We start from the raw sequence: 18,759 nt of genomic DNA, 5'->3' as shown, positions 1-18,759 counted from the left end.
CTTCTGTGGATAGTTCTTTACTCTCTCTGGTCTTTAGCCTGGTGGAACTTTATTTATTCCATTAGATTTACATAATTTATTTTTTACAGAAAAGAGATTTCACAGTCAACACTCATTTATAGTAAGAAATTTGGAAAAAGAATCAAAAGGGAAAACCTGAAGAAAAGGGATGGGGAGAGTGATTAGAATTCAAAAAGTTTAGAAAGTGAAGAAAATATGGAGTTTAGGGTGCCGCCAACTGGACACTCTGTTGGATGCCAGAAAAGGTCTCCACGACACCTTCTGACAGCTGCTAAATTGTACAAAGATGAACATGTATTTTAATAAATACATCTCTTGGGTGAGATCTGGCCTGTCTGGCAGAGATTATAAAATAAGGGAGTTAGAATTTTTAATTACATTTCTAACCTACATCTTACTTATTTTTAAAAAGTTTTTGTCTCTAACTCCTTAGCAAATACATTACCCTAAGAACAATATAGTTCTAAAGATACTGACTTCATTTCCAAAGATGAGATAGTTTCATTTTGTTCTCTTTTTTTCCCAGGCCACATCCCTAACTGTGGCCAGTTCGTGCTGCGACAGCCATGATGTTTTAAAAAGAAGCTCACATTTTAAAAAGAAACCTTTAAATCGGATTTATCCTAAAGCTTTCCACACAATCCAGTTGTCCAGGTTTTGCAATTAATCATGAAAATAACATGTAGAAAATAAACCAAGCATGTAGACGACCGTGGAAACTTTACTACCCATCCTACACTAGCCTCGATTTTAGAACTGATGCTGGGAAATATCTTGTTGATGAAGACTGATAATATCCAATTCAGGTATTTCCATCAGAAAGACAAAGATCCTCCAAGTCAAATATTATCTACATGAAGAAAAGAAGGACAGGCTCAAACGACAAGCTCAGCTCCTGACTAATTGCCACAATAAGACAATGCGTGGCTTTGCTGCTAGAGAGCTAAATTGGCACACTGTACGTTCTTGTTGGAATTAAAAGATGGCTGGGGGGGAATACAAGAATACTCTTATAAAAAAAGTTAGGAGGTAATCTCGTTATAAGTTTTCCAAACTTCCCTACTGAATGTTTGTTCCAAACTTTATTTAAATAGCATGTTACAGCGATACCTCATTTACATGGTATGTCAAAGTGTTATAATTTCCACATTTCTAGATTCCCAGGTCCAAGACAGCATTGCATAATGAAGGGAAAGGTTACAAGATTTCTAGGAATGAATTTCAGGGTAAATAATAATCAGTTATTTTATCAACCTTCCGTGGACAATGAGGTATCTCTGATGTGTTGGCTATTATATACTCAATGTTTTGACCCTCCATGGATTTAGGCACTTTTAGTAAACACGGAAAGGAGATTCATTATACTGTGGAGTATTTCTTTTTAAATTCTGTTACTTTTTTTTTTTTTTTTTTTTGCATTTGCGTTTTATCACAAAATTCATCTAAGCATAGAAATGGTTGTTTCTCATTGGGGAGTTTATCTGCCAAAATGTTATTGCTATAGGAAATGTATGTCACATTGGATTATCACTTGGCACTATCAAGCCAGAACAGTGTGAGCTTTAAACTTGGTTTAAAGAAATCTAATTAGTATCAACTGAAAAAGAAGATCCCTAAAGATATTTCTTACTTACTTTCCCTAATATAAAAGGTGATTTGTGATAAAATTGTTAATCTGTAATCATTTTTGCTACTCAAAGATCAAATGTGACACTTTCGGAACATATTATTCTTAGTAATAGGCAAATTTCCTTAAAACAAACCTAAAAATATAGAGGGGGATAATGAATGAATAGAAAATATTAATCCTAGTGAATAGGAACCATGAAGACACTGGTGAATGAAAATATTATAAGGCTCTAAGGTATTTGTAAGTGTGTTTGGTACAGTTCTCCACACAAATTTAGTGATGTTTTATTTATTCAACCAATAATTTATTGAGTAATTACTATGTACCAGATATTGTATTAACAAAGGAAATGCAAAGCATCACACACATATATGTATTTATATATAAACATATATACATATCTGGACATACATATGCACATTTATATGATATGTGTATGTTTGTGCACACATATTTGCATGTACACACAAGTAAAAGGATGAGTTAAAAAAAGCACACAAAGAGCATCCTCTACAGAATCCGACATACTTGAATGTTCTGTGAAAAATGTTGAGCCTCAATTTTTTCATCTATGATTGGGATTGACAATACTGCCTACAGAGGATTTTTTTAAAGTATTAAGACAAATAAGAGATGCAAAGAATTTAGCTCAGTGTCTGCCATATGAAAGCAAAAGAGAGCTATAGTTATTATTTTGTTTTCTTTTGGGAGACTTCTTGGAGGAGGCACTGTATAAGCAAGCATTAAGAGATGGGAATATGAACTAGTTCCATTTAAAAATAGGTAATATGAATATATTGTTAGGAAAGAAGGAGAAAGTCATTCAAGAACAGGTATGAACTTCTACCACCACCAAGTAGTATATGACAATTTACTATTCCATGTGAAATAAAATTCTAAGCCTGAAAGGAGGGTGTTTTTTTAAAAAAGAAATTACTGTTTACAATGAAATAAAGATGTCAGCTTAGATCTAAAGTACACTAGAGAAATTAAAACATAGTTAGTGAGGAAGATATATTATTTATTCAGGAAAGTTTAGGGAAGATGAGGAAGAAATAGGAATTTAAGGCATCATCCATAAGTTTAAATTAAAAAAATACGTTTCTGTGATTAAAAATATGAAAATATTTTGGTTTTAACTGGATCCTAGAATAAACTCATTACACACACTCCCCTGCCCTCACCCCTCCCTTTCTCTTTTTTAAACAAATATTTCACATTAATACTTATTTATATTTCTTCTTTTAAATTGGTTTTTCCATTAACACAAATCTTATCCTTTGGGGTGACTGCTTTCAGATAAGAGAGATTTGAATTTATATTTAAATTGGGAGTCTTTGTGGTATAGAATTTCACCTATGAATTATCTTAAAAACATGAGTTTAGGCCGGGTCACTCTGAAAAATTTCTATGAAAGCATTTCACAGAGAGCTCTGAAGCATTACAAATGCTCTGGCATGACATCTGGGGGTGGTATTTTGAGAACAGACTTCTGTAAAACACACACATACATATTTGTAACTCTCTAATCTATCATAGACAAAATTAGGTAGGAGATAGTTTACACATATATATAATAGTTGAAAATAGGAATTGATAGAAAAAATAGATGATGGAAATGGATTAGAGATAGAGGTGGAAATGAAAAATCCATTTTGTACAAGCTGCTCATTCATGAGCTCTGGCTGCTTAGGGTTGGTCTCCTGAGTGTATAACTTAATATCACTTCCTCTCTCTTACAGATCATTTGCCTTCTACTTACTGAGTCAAAGTGAGCTAATGACTTTATTGAGTTTTATTATAAGCAGTTTTATGTGAGTAGACTTATACTGGCTTTCATCCTTGAGTTATGCCCCCGCCCCCATAACTTTCCATTTTGAATTCTTGACCTTTTTAATAGTACCATTCCAAATGCCAGCCCTGCCAGGAAGTCTTTTCTGATGCTTCAGACATTTTAGATCCCTGTAAATTCCCATAGCATTTTGTTTATACTTTTTGAGTGATGGATTTGTCATGTTTTTGTTTGTTTTTTTTTTTTTTTTTGGTGTGAGGGTGCGGTATTCCTTCCCTTCCTAGAAACACTTTGTGAGAAAAACTGGCATAGAGTAGGATCTTGATAAACATTTGTTGAGTTGCACTGAAATGAACGAAATTTGTAGACAACTTGTAAGCTGAATGATTAAATAGTACCTTTCTAAAAGCCCATTTATCTGCTCTATTGATAGCAGTTATGCACTATCTTCCTAATTCTAGTTATAGATATACAGATATAAATAAGCTCATCACTTCATGTATTAGAATTACTAATTTTTCATTAGTTTTTCTGAGTATAGGCCTGTCATTCATCAACAACGTTATGGTATAACTTTCATACTAACAAGCATCTAGCACTATTCGTTGCACTCTATGCAACTGTCATATTTTAAATGGTTTAATGATAGCAAGTAACAAATCCTTCAAGTACTTCGTATCAGCCTATTTATCCATATTCTCATTTGTTTTGAGGTAGAAACACTAAATATTATATAAATCACTGTATAGGCAATGTAAATGTTACCATCATGACTGCCCCAACAGGTGTGTAATACTTTAAAATGTAACAGCAACATAGTGAAGAGTTAAAACAATTTCATTGATTTTGATTTCTAGCTCTTAATGCATCACTGGTCTTCTTCCTCTCATGAGTCAATTTCCTTTACTACTCTTGCTCATTCAGGAAAATTTTTTCTGTCATAGTTCTGCTACCATCACTAATAATTAAAATATATGGGAATATCCTAATGCTTAGCTACAATATTTCCAGAGACAATGGCAATGGAACTACCGTTTGTGGGAAACCGCCTTATACTTTTGCTTTCCAAAAGTCATTTTTGGTACTCTCCTTTGATTAAGAGTCCACGCTTCACTCAAACAGAAGTCTATCCTGAAATTCTGGTCCATTACATAATTTTCAGAAGCTGGAAGAAAGGCATTTGCATCATTTCTGTTCCCAGATCTGTTCAATATATACTTCCAGTCTGTCATGCCTGAAATTAATTTTTTACAATCTGGATCTTTACTATATGCTAAAAATTCAGTACAAAAAAGGACCTCCTTCTGCAGAGAATATGTAAGCCAGAACATCATGTTCCATCTTTATAATGAAACACATAGTTCCTATCAAAAGGCAAATTTTTTGTTTCAAAATGTTTGAAGAGAATAATGCTTCAAAAGATTTCAAATAGTTACTTTTATGAAAGTGAAAAGATTCCTATGTCAGATATATTTTAGCCTGGATTATACAATTTTTGTATAAACTGAACAACTTTTTATTTACTTAAAGCTATTTTCCTCTGTATTTCATGCTTATGAGGTTGGAAAACAAAAGCAAATAATCCTAGAAATAGTTTCTCTCAAAACACTCACATTTAAGTGAATAGCTATTAAAACGCAAACTAACCATTAATATCTATCGAGTTTAAAGCAAATGATAATACACCACTTTTGTCTCTCGAGTCAAGAAGCTTATCACACTCCCACCTTAATATTTTGTTTTCTCAAAGTACGGAATTACTTGTCTTGATTTTTTCAAACTAGTGTAGCCTCCCAAAAATAAATTTCAAGTATCATAAAAAAAACCACGATGACATTCAAAACTAAACAAATACACTCTGTATGATCTTTGACAAATTAATTACCTCCGAAAGTGTGTTCATTCTTCTGTTAAATAGGAATATGTGCATGGGGGGATATGATGAAATAATATACATAAGGGTCATAACACAGGACCTGGATTAGGTTCTTCTCTTCCTCCTCCTCCTTCTCTTCCCTCTCTGTCTCCCCACCAACCCTTCTCCTTCATCTGCTTCTCTTCATCTCATTTTCCTTTCTCCTATTCCTTATTCTTCCTTAATTTCAAAAAATAGAAATTTTTGAGGCTTCAGAACTTCATAGCATTTGACCTGGGTCCAGGATTCAAAATGAGATCTATACCACAACATAATCTTTCTTCATCCTAACTTATTAATTTTCTCTAGAGGTTCTATTAATTTTGCATAGTGAATGTGCCACAGTCTATGACAATAAAACTTGCTTTATTTTCTTACAAATACTGTATTTCTAAATATTTTTGCTTAATTCTTTTGGGTGCTATATCATTTGGTGCATGGGTACTTATTAATGTTTGGCCTTTATAATTTTTTCAAACCTAAATAATAAATAATAAACTTTAGTTTTTTTTCATTAATTTCTAATTTGTTTGATAATACTAACACTCATATGATAGATTTATACAAAACTTATTCATAAATATTTGTCATTATTCTAGCTATGTGATTCTTTTTGCTCTGGGTCCATTTCTTACACATAGCTAGCATTTTTTTTTCTATTCAATCTGGTATTTTTTATTTTGTTTGTACTTCATTTCCACTCATCTTTATATAAGGTTTGCTCTTTGTCATCTTCTGCATGATTTTATTAGTTAGGTTTAACTGATACTTCCTTTTCTACCATTGGTTTTATATTACGTTGTTTATATTACGTTGACTACCATAAGACATTATACAAATATCCTTATGCACACTACATATACCGGTCTGAACTTTTATGGAGCATAAAGAATACTGTGCTTTTGTACAACCTCTTTCCCTGATCTTTTAATTTTTCACTGATTTTATCTGTATATTTGACATTGATTCTTTTCTTTTTGTATTCTTATTACTATCGCTATCCCTTCCATTTGTTAAAAGTAAGTCTTCTTTGGATTGCTCAACCAGTCAAGATCCACTTCTCTGTTACATCGCAAACTGATCATGAAGGGGCACTACTTAAGTCACCTGGCTACATGTGGCTACATGTGGCTACGTGTGGCTAAAAACTCAATTCATAGTGGCTTAAATAAACCAAAAGTTTATTTTTGTCACATCACCATATTCTGAAGGGGAGAAGTCCAGGACTCTTGTGCCAGGTTTTCCATGACATTAATGATGTGATCTCCTTTAGGCTTTCTACTCAGGTGAGTTTAGAATGATCTTTTGCCATTGGGCTTATCATTCCAAGCTCGTGAAATGGCTAGATACCACCAGCGTTTATCTGAGTTTTGGGGAAGAAGAATATTAAAACCAAAGACAAAAGCTTTATGACTTCTAACATGTTGTTGTCCCATGCAAAATCAGGATTCTATTATAAAAATAAAGATGTAAAAAACAGATCCTGGATAGGCAAGTAGCAAAGTCTGCCAAGGGGACTATTTCCATGTCAGTATCATAGGATTCTACTGTCCCCCTACCCAACCCCCAGTCACTGTTGATTTGTTGTGTGGTGGATTGGACCCCTAACTTTGAGTAAAACAGATTTTCCTATTTGTCAACTGGAAGTTGTGATTCAAAGAGAATATTTAATCTGTGTTGGATGCTGGAGCTCAGAACCAAGGCTGGGACATTCATTGTCTACCGTATGCATATTGAATTAGGGACAGTCCGGAGAGAGAAAAGAGGAAAAAAAAATTCCTCTCCAGAAAATCGCAGAGCTTAAATAGCATGTAACTTCAGTAGACAGAGAGCAATTCCTCCCCCTATTCCTGCAACACATTACCCTTTTTGTTCCAAGTAGTTTGACAGTGTTTCTGTTTCCCAGTTCAGATATGCAGAAGACTATGGTATTCACTCTTGGCATTTTTATTTAATTTTTATTTTGTTTTAGTACTTCTGTCTAGCAAAAATTTAAATGCTGTGGAAGCAGGTATCGCTATGTCTGCTCAACATTGAATTTCCTCAGCTTAGCAAAAATATCCAGACAATGCTCTTAATGGTCCTGTAGGAACAGTTAATTTTGGTGTGGTCAGTTACCTGAAAGTATACTTTTTTTTTTTTTTTTAACGTTCAGTTAGCCACTGTAGAGTACATCATTAGTTTTTGATGAGAAAATCTTTCTTTTGCCTTCACATAGGTTAGTATTTGAGGACACGAACAATTAGCATCTGCATATTCCCTGCCATATTCATAAACCAACTGAGAAATAATGTAAGGAGAAAGATAGAGATGGCAACTAAAATAATATTTCAATAGCAACTATTCAAGGAAGACTAGTATTCTAGTATGCTTCCTAATGCTGAACCTCCGAATTAGGCATACTCACTCACCCAGAGGCTCTGGAATAAGACAAAAAGCATGCATTAAATTACACTGCCCTTATGAGATAAAGTTCAAAGAAATTAAAGTGAAGAAACCCAGTTGGGAGAACTCTCCCAACAAAAGGTTAATTTTGGCACTATGCATTTAGCATATGGTGGGGTTTGTAATCCACTTATTCAGAATTCCTCCTCTCAGAGTTCCATTTGAGCCATCATTACATTCTTCCATATGTTTGTATGGCAGAATATGACTTGGTAGCATCCCCATTGTGAGGTCTTTTACAAAGTTCTTTCTTTCCTACACAGAGCAACTGAATTCCCGTTTCCCTCCAGTCCCATATTTTCTGCTCTGCAGAACTGCACTGACTTTTCACCCACAAAGACCACAGCCTACTTCTAAGCAGGCATTTTCAGATCTCTGGCACTGAGATTATTTCCACTGCCTCTTATGGAATTGCCCAGGCATCCTACTAAATACACTTGTGAAGGAAGTTTTCCTTCTCATATTTAACCAATTCAGAACAAATGTGTAATCACGTGGTGGAAGGTAATTCTTGAGCCTTATGCAAAAGGCTACATTAGTTTTAGATTACTCTCCTTACTTTTTCCTTCCTGATACTGAATGTAAAGTGGATTTGCGTTAGCTGATCTAGAACGGTCTGTCTAGGGATGGAGCTCCAATTTAAATTAGAATTTCACTAGGTCACGAAACACATTTGTTAGTCAATTTAAAAGCAGTGATACTGTTTTTAACCCACTGCTATAAAGACTCAAGAAGCCTGCTCTCTGTGACCCTGCTCGCCTCCCCCACAATTAAATCTTTGCCTCAGCTGCTCCTGCTTTTGTGTAATTTGGGAAATGGAAAGAGGCCAGGAATGTTAGGCGGACAGAACCCCGACCTACAGAGAAGAAAGAAGCTTCCCGTCCCCCACTCCCTCACTCCTTAATTCCAGCCATAAATTAATGACAACTCAGTTTTGCATGGCGTTTATGTATTACTGTCTTGCTTTAAGCATTCTGAGGTTAGCCTTCCCTTATATTCTGGCATTGACTTGATACCAACTTTAGATTCAGTTTAGATTTAGATTTGGTTAAACCTCTCAAGTCTTTTCTAATTTACTCTCTATTTTCTTTTTTTCTCTCCAACGGATCTGTCAAAGACATTGCACTGCTTCTTTCACAGAATTTCCCATAATCAGATATTTCTTACTGCATTTTTATATGTTCCTCTGTACCCTGCACGTTGGGATTAGATCATTAGGCTCAATGAGATTCAAGTTTGAGTTTTTGGCAAAAATTCTCCACAACCGGTGTTGTATACTTCCTTCATAATGTATAAAATTTCCAGGTATCTCAATTTGTGATATTAATTGGCACTGGTAATCATCACCCAGAAACGGTTTCATTAGACATTTTAAAAATGGTGATATTCTTCCACTGTCTTCAATGTCTGTCATTTTATCTCATAATTTATGATATCTTCCACATTTCACATGTTTCTTAATTCTATTTCCTGTTTTATGAACTGATGGCCAGACCATTTACTTTTCACTACTTAATTATTTTTAAAAATGACTTGAACTGTTCTTTAATAAGGCGTACTCGGTTCAGGTTTTGTTTCCCAGCTACTCTGCTGTCTTTTATTCCTTATAAAAGAAAAGCAGCTGTTTTCAAAATTTACATTTGTGTTGTTCTATATCAGGGATGGGATAGATATTATTTCCCTCACCTTTTTCTCTTTTACTTGGTTCTTTAAAACTTGATTATTTCAGTTATTATTATTGTTCCTCAACTTCCCTGATGATTATTTCGCTAAAACTTGGAGACCGTGTCTAAGAGCAAACAGATCTGTGGTACAGTGCCAGTTCCTCAGTTTATGGTTCTATTTCATACTGGGTGAAGTCCTCCTGGTGTCATTGCTAGAAGACAAATTCCGAGATCCAGCTATAAACTCAAGAAATGATTTAATGGGGAACAAAGGAAATTTATTTCTTTGATGCTAAAACTTCTGTTCTTGTGTATTGGCTTTATATTCATTGAAGAATTATTGGCATGATGTATCACACGGACTTGGGAATGAAGAGCACACTATCTTGAAGAGAAGTTTTATTCCTCTTCCCATACTCTGTGCAGTAAAGGTTGGCCCTTCTTAGTAGCAGAGTGTATCTTCTGTATTTAAAAAGTAGGAATGTGTCAACTGGAGAGCATTTCATTCCTGCTCTTTTTCTGAGAATTGGATTTAGGGTTCAGGCCAATTTTTTTTCCAGGTTTACTGCAGTATAATTGATACATAAAAAAACTGCACATTTTTAATGTAAAGAACTTACGAGTTCAGACATATGCATACACCTGCGATACTATAACCACAATCAAGGTAATAAACATAACCATCACTTCCAAAAGTTTCCTTGTGTCCATTTGTTTTGTTTTCTAGGTAAGAACACTTACAATGAGGTGGACCCTCTTAACAAACTTTGAAGTGCACAATACTGTATTGTTGACTATACATATGCAAGCCAATTCTCGCATCTACTATTTTCTTCTTCCAGGCCTGACATAATTGGTCGTACTAGGGGCTGAAATGTTGAGGCCATCCTCAATATTATATTCCCTATACAGTACCCAGGAGATTGATCCTACTAAGCCAGGTTCCAGAAATCCAAGCTGTAACTATAGTGGCAGCAGTTCATACCTCTCTTGTTTGCAACACCTGACCCCTGGCAGCATGCCTTTTCAGAAAGACTGCCTAGGGATCTGAATGACAGAAGACACTTTTTTTGGGTTCTACCCTATCTATCTATTAGGTGAGAGAATCTAGAAATTCTTGTAAGTTTTGGAAGTTTGATTTCTATCATTCTTCTAAATAGTTAAGGATTATTTTTATCTTTTAGATAATTTCATGGATATATGAGATAGAAGAAAAGGGGTATTTTTTTTATATTTGTATCTTGTAAGAACGTTGTATTTATTTATAAAAAGCTATTTATTTCTTAATATGCACCCATTGTAATTATTTTACCTTTACATAAGAATGCAGATTATCTAATACTTGAATATTACTTTTGTATTCCCCACCTTAGTTTGGCAAAACTGCCCTCCTTCCAGTCAGTCATACTAGAAAATGACTTTGTCCTACACCAACGTAGGCTGCTGTGGTGAGAAACCCCTGAGAACACCAGGAGTTTCATAAAGTCAAGATAGCTCTTTCTGTGATAAATGTTACCTCTTTTTTTCAGGGCATGGATCAGAATTATCAAAAAAGAATTAATTGGAAACAGTGCCTAGAATACAATTCTGAATATCATCCTAATTTGGCATAAAATATAGTTCTCTTATTTCCTACCTAAACTTGAGATTTTCATTTTGATTTTTAAAAATGAAAGAAAATTTCAACTAATAAAGTGATCAAAAGGCTACCTTCAGAATAAGATTATTAAACACTGGGACTAGTATATTTACAATGCAATGTGTAAGTGGAAGGTTTCTCTCCTCTGTCGTCTCTCCATCCTCCCCTTCCATCCATCCATCCTTCCTTCCTCCCTCCCTCCCTCTCTTCCTTCCTTCCTATCTTCCTTTCTTAAGAAAGTTTTAACTCCACATTTTGTGTTCATTTCTCACTTAGGGAGGGGCAAAATGAGTTAGAATACAGAAATGTGTGAAAACTGTATTCAGAGTTGCTCTGTATAATTAATGAGTCATCATCTCCCTTAAGCAGAGAATCAGGATGTTAGATTTTGCTGACTGTGATTATTAGTTTGGAATCTCTCCATTCTGACTCACTATTTTCTCATCCTTAAGGTCTTAATCTTTACTGGTATTCATATCACAAATGTTGAACCCAAAGGATTTGACCCTGGCCTAAAAGACTTCAATACCAGTTTCTGTAGACTTGTGGGCCTCCAAAGAGAAATAAGAACATTCTTATCCAAGTGCTACTAACCTCAGTTGCCTGAGTTACTGGACTAACTTGTAAATGTTTAACTATTCAGTAATAAAATGTTGGTAATAACAATTTTGTTTAGTCAAAGTGCCACACTGAAATTTATAGAGATGAACTTATTTTTTTGCAGTGGTAATAATAAATAAGCCAAATTGAGTAAATTCTTTTATGAGTGAAGGAGACATAATCTGACATTTCCAATTTTTGCAACAATAGTATCTCATGGAGAACTGCATCCGATCATAGAATCTGTTATTTAGCAACCTTAGTCACTTTTCAAGCCACCCCTTCTTTTCCTTTTTTGTATTTTCTCTTCCTAAAAGGTTGGAGTTACTTAGTCTATCCTCTCTCTGCTCACTTCACATATACTATTACATGCTTAATTAATAACATCATCTCACATATACAGTATTTCTCAAGTCACTTTTCATTTGTTACATTGTCAAATGTGTGATATATTTACTTAAAGCAAAAATACTACCACCACCACATTCAATTTATTCTGGTTGGCAAGATAACATTAAAATATCCCAAATGTGTGTTTGTCTTTCTATCTTCACTACTATTGTACTCCATGCCATCAGAAAATTCAACTTGCCTGCACTACGGATTCTGGAAAAGCTTCCTATTTTCCTGCCACAGTTTTCCTGCTTCACCACTTTTTGTACCATTTTGCGACTAGAGTTACCCATCTAAAAACTAGAAACAATTTTGTCCTTCCCTCCCATAAAACCTTTACTGAACTGCCTTTTGCACACAGACCTCCTTAGTTTGATGTATACAGCCTTTGGAATCCACCTCAAACTTGGATTTGGTAGATGTTCTCCTCTACAGTCCAAGTGACCCTCCTGTACTTTTAGTAAGAGAAAAACAAAGGTCCAGGTAGAACTCTGGTTTTACATCTGGCAGGAAGAGAGGTTTGACACATTTCAATGTCAGTTGTGGTGACATCGACTCCTTCAGAATAGTCTATAAATAAGGACAGACTCAAATAAAAAGTCCAAAACACAGCATTTCAGCCTAGAAACCATACATCTCAAAACATCTTAGAGGGAATGGCCCAATGGAGGTGTAAAATCTTAAATGGTTTAAAAGCCAAAGTAACTCTAGGCAGTGGAGTCTAACAGGTGAATCCATGGGTGAGAGTCAGGAGGTATGACCATTTTAAACTTTTGAGCAGCCACCTTCATTAATTTGTATTTACTCAGAGGGATAGTAAGTTGATGCAGGGTCCTGGATGATTAGAAAATGAATACTGAGTGTAAAATTATCTCTTGCATTATATTAGTCAACTTATGGTGCTTTAATAAGTAACTCTGAAATCTTAATCACTTACAAGAACAGACATTAATTTTTTAACCTGCAGGTTTGCAGGTTAGCTCAGCTTTACTCCATGTGTCTTCTTATTTTATGAACCTAGGCTGAAGGCAGCCTCTATCTGGGATATGCTGTTCTTTTGGCAGAGGACAGAAGCAAGAACCCAACCAAACCATGCACGCACATTTAAAGCTTCAGCTGAGAGGGTATATGTCACATTCATTTGCGAAAACAAGTCACATGGCTAATCCTGACAATGAGGTAGGAAAGTGTCCACCTACAGAAAGGCATGGTAACAGTGGGGGTAAATTACACTGGTTAAAGGGAAAGAGTGGATAATTGACAGCAATAATAAAATATATCATAGATCTCAAATATACTAACCCTTATGATTCATCCCTCCTCTCATATAGAATTCATCATTTCAGGAAAATATTTTGTATGCTCAGCCTTGTCTTAGAGTACTTGGAATATTTGGTATCATATGGGCTCAGATTATATATGACATCAGGTAATCATCTATAATAGAATGAATGACAGCTTTTAAGCACTATGGAGTTATTTTCATTATTATTTGTGTGCATATCTTTACTTAGATTACTGGATCACAATCTAAACTTTCAGGCACTTATAAACCATATATAAGGCATTTTCTTGTAGTGCATCCTGGCAACTGCTCTGGTGCATGCTTCTTCATTTCCTGATATTAAAGTGGTTCAAATATGACTTTTCAACCCTTTTTCTCTGTGTGCATGACTTCCAGTGGGTACACTGGGTAGGCATAACACATACTACCAATATACTAGATTCACCTATACTTCCAGGTTAACTGAATGTCATACTTTATATGTATTTGTATGCAATGATCCATAAAAATATTCTTTACAGATATTAGTTTATCCTAATATCATGAACATGGATTTGAGACAATGCTATTATACCACATGTAAAGTCTCCAAATAAGTACATTACTTTGAGGTTCAGGGTAGATAACCAAGTCAGAATAGCAAGAAACTAAAAATTCTGAAGAATTTAATAAGTTTTCATGAGTTTTTATTGAATATTTGATTTTTACTTTCAAGTTTAGCTATTCATATATAAGAAATTAAATAGAAATTGGACCCTCTGAGCTTTTTTTTTTTTTTAAAGATTTTATTTATTTGTTCGACAGAGATAGAGACAGCCAGCAAGAGAGAGAACACAAGCAGGGGGAGTGCGAGAGGAAGAAGCAGGCTCATAGCGGAGGAGCCCGATGTGGGGCTTGATCCCATAACGCTGGGATCACGCCCTGAGCTGAAGGCAGATGCTTAACTGCTGTGCCACCCAGGTGCCCCCGACCCTCTGAGCTTCTGATAGTATAGTTATGCATTAGACAAACCTCAGCGTGGGTTAGAATACTCTCCAGTGAGCTCACTGGAGCAAAAAATATATATAAAAAAACAGGGATAATGACTAAATACAGGGCTTGCACTGAATCATGAAAAATTTAACATTTTCTTTACTCTAATTTGCAATTTTGTTCCCATGACATTTTCCCCTGTTTTTCAGTTCTTTATCTTTGCTATGCTGATCCTGCTACAAGTCATACAATAGGGATGACATGTACATGAAACATGAGTAAAATGCTATCATTACATTTCCTTCCTATATCAGGATGGTGAGATTTGAATTGTTTACTTTTCCATTTATCAAGAAGAATCTCAGGATGGAGGACTTTTTAATCAATTTATGTAATTATCTAGTTTGTGGATTATTCCCCTGGTGCTTAATTTGCTAATTTCCTACAGACTGAATGAAATCTATCTGTTGTGTTGTTAATTGGACAGCAATACAAAAAGAAGTAAATATTTTGTCTATCCATTTTGCTACAGGATAATTGCACTAATAAAATTTCGTAAGAAATTATTGGTTGGAATTCTTGAATGAGATAATGGTCAAGTAGAAAAAGAACATTTTACTTTGTTTGATTTCTCCTTGCTAACTCTATGTTGTGTCCCATAGAAAATTTTGCTGCATGTTTTCGTTGTTTCATTTTAGGATGCATAATAATTTTTTAAATATGTGTAATAATTTTAAAATCTGTAAGCCACCCAATCTTGCACTTGTTTTTAATATTTATGGTATTTTGGAAAGAGTGAGAAGTCTGGATGTGTGATTGAGCATTAAAATACTAAGTCAGTAAATATTAAATATTTAGTAATCAGAAAGATAACCAGTTAAATATGGGGCCTACCGATTATGTGACAGATATAGAGAAAAGCTACTAAAAGACACATCACTTATAGCATCTTCTTACTGCCCCTGTTTCATGTTCTTCTGGATAGGAAGTTGACTTAACTGGTGAGTTAAGAGGTCCCTGGCTGACAGGTAGAGAGGACAACAGGAAGACTGGGGGAAAGTTCAGTCTTCTGCTACCTACAAAGGAAAAGATAACATCTGGAAGAGAGAAAAAAAATGATACACAAGAAGAAGTCAGAGAAGCTTGATAAAAAAGAGAAGAGAAACGTGAGTATAAAAATACAGCATGGGACGGAACACGCCAAAGGGATCTAAGTGCCAACCTGGATGATTTCTCAATGGTCAAACTTGGAACAATTTGAGCAACAAAATAAACAGCATAGTTTTATTGGCTTTGTAGGTTGCCACAAGAAATTACCACAAACTGGGTGCGTAAAACAACAGAAATTTATTTTCTGCCAGTTCTGGAGTCTAGAAATCTGAAAACTAGGTGTTAGCAGAGCAATGCTCTCTCGGAAGGTTCTAGGGGAGGATTTTTCCTCACCTCTTTCTTGCTTCTAGTGGTTGCAAGCAATCCTTGGCATTGTGGTTTGTAAGGCCACGTCATTCTAGTCTCTGCCTCTGCCGTGGTGTTCACTCCTGTCAGTATGCCAAATTTCCCTCTTCTTGAAGGACATGACTGATACTGGATTTACGATCTATCCTAATTCAGCAGGACCTCATATTAACTTGATTAAATATGCAAAGCCCCTATTGCCAAATAAAGTTACATTCACACAATTGGGTGGACAGGAACCTTAAGAGGTACTATTCAATCCAGTACAATGATATAAAATTGGAACCCAAGGTATAAAACAGATATATATGAATACATACTGGCATAAACAAATAATGAAATAAAATAAATAAATGGGGGAGAAGAGGCAATCACTACATGCAAAATAATTTCAAATATACATGCAGATACTCCTGTTTAAGAGGTGCAGCATATTTCCCCAACCTCCTCCACCACCATCATACCACACACAAACACACACACACACACACCAACCCACCCACCCACACACACACCTTGAATATGTGATGGATTTAGTAACTCATTCAAAGAATGGAGTATGGAAACAGAAACCAAAGTAATTTACAGAGGAGAAATATGACAAACATGGCTTTACCCAAATGATCAAGTTAACATCACCTCGATACATTTTATGATAATAAGTACACCTTAATATGTTAAGTAAGGAAATTCACCCATGTGTTATACTCTAAAATGCAGAACCCCAAACTAAACATGAGAAAAATATCAGAGAAGACCACATCAAAGGACATTCTACAAAAATACCTGACCAGTAATCCTCTAAACAGTTAAAAACATTAAAAACAAAGAAATATGGGAAAAAATGCCACAGATCAGAGAAAACTAAAGGAGGCAGGATGATTGAATGTAAGATGGTATTCCGAAGTCAAACATGGGACAAGGAAAAAGAACATTAATATAAATCTAAATTAAGTGAAATCTAAATCAAGCCTTGAGTTTAGTTAAAAGTAATGTACCAGCGTTGACTTCTTAGTTTTCACGGATGTACCATGGCAATGTAAGATGTTAACATCAGGGAAAACTTCATGAGGAATAGAGGGGAACTCTATGTTCCCATTTCGATATTGCTAAAATCTAAAATTATTCCAAAATGGAAAGGTTTATTAGGAAAAGCACCTGGTATTTTTTAAAAAGATGAAAAATATGAACAATTGTTTGATGTCTGAGACCCTGGGGAAAGCACTGGACATGGAGTTAGTTTAAAGGAGATTTACAGTGTTTGTGCAATGTGCTGTACCTTCACTGTGTTCTTAAAAGATGACGGACATTAATTTATTTTAAAAATCATTTTCCTCAGATCTTAGTTCCTTCTGATGTGATTCTATATTGAGACTGACCTTGAGGTGGGAAGCAAAAAGCTGTTTTGATTACATACAAGATTTGAAAACAACCCACAACTTTCATTGTATAGTTACAGGAGTTAAAGAAATGGAAGCTGTCTTGTAGAACAGTTTAAAACAAACTTGTTTTATATCAAAAATTCTTAACCCCACAGAATTTACCTCTGCCCCTTCCTTGATTAACAATATTACGACATTCTATCTTCCATTTTAAAATCTAATCTTTTCAAATGAAGGATTCTTCCTGGCTTCTTTCTCCAGAACCTTATGTAATGCTTTATTTAATAGAAATACACAAATACTGGCTGTTGAACTTGTGGCTATGACTCTCAAAATTCTTTAAAAGTGTTGCCCTAATGAGTTATTTTAATGTTAAACAAAATTTCTATTTTTCAGTTATCTGATATCTTTGAATACTCTTTCATTTTTCTGGTTCTTAGGCAACCTAAATAGTTGGGCTGTGTGAACTCTCTGAGATCAAATCAGAGAACTCCATCCAGCATTAATAGGCAACTTCTCATGAAAAAGTATGAAGTAGAGCTAGATATTTTTTATATAAAATGTGCCTTAGTTCTTGAATTCCATTTGAAAAAATGAAAATTAAAACCTTCCTTTCAATCTATTTCACCTCGCCTTGTTAAAATGTACCTACTACTGAATTTTAAACCTCTGTATGTAAACACACTTGTATGTGTGTTAGAGACACTCATTTAACCTACGTACTTACTTAACTATTGAAACGATTTTCTAGAATACACTATAATCATAATTTAGGAAGCAAGTTTGGCTTTTAGGAATGTAAGAATGTGAGAACTGTTGCTATTAGTACTAATAAAGAAAAAAGTTGAGTATCAGTATATTCATGGCTGAAGTTTCAAAATGTACTTTAATTATAACTCTAATGCAAAGGCATTATCAGGTGTATGCTAAATTTAAAATGGATATTTGTACAGATAGAGTGGCTAGAAAACATTTAAATAGTTGTATTTATAGGCCACTTTTCCCTCCCTCCCTTCCTTCCTCCCTTCCTTAGAGAGAGAGAGAGCACGCACACAAGCAGAGGGAGGGGGGAATCTAAGCAGGCTTCACGCCCAGCATGGAGCCCGACGTGGAGCTCCATCTTACCACCCTGAGATCATAAGCTGAGCCAAAATTGAGTCTGACACGTAACCAACTGAGCCACCCAGGCGCCCCTATGCACTACTTTTATACTGTTTTGAGACAAAAATATTTCTCTTCAAGATAAAAGATATAGACTATTACAATATGTATAATTTATAAGATATTTTAGACATATCAGTAATAGAAATAATCATTACCTTTAAGATATTTTAGTCTTGAGTAGTTATATTATCACCACAGTTTTGTCATTCACCATTTAGAATTTTAGTCAACAATGCTAAGACCCATGATAGAAACATCTAACCAAATTTATACTTGCCTCTCATACTGACTGGTGATGGAACAAACGATAATCATGGGAGAGAAGGGTAAAAGAATAAGGAGGTTTCCCATGCACACAGACCTCTGCGAAGGATAAGACAACCACTGATAGGTCCTGGACAG

The sequence above is a fragment of the Ursus maritimus genome, unplaced genomic scaffold, assembly GCF_017311325.1.
Source record: "Ursus maritimus isolate PB19 unplaced genomic scaffold, ASM1731132v1 scaffold_5, whole genome shotgun sequence".
Classification (NCBI taxonomy): domain Eukaryota; kingdom Metazoa; phylum Chordata; class Mammalia; order Carnivora; family Ursidae; genus Ursus; species Ursus maritimus.
This window is presented reverse-complemented; position numbering follows the sequence as displayed.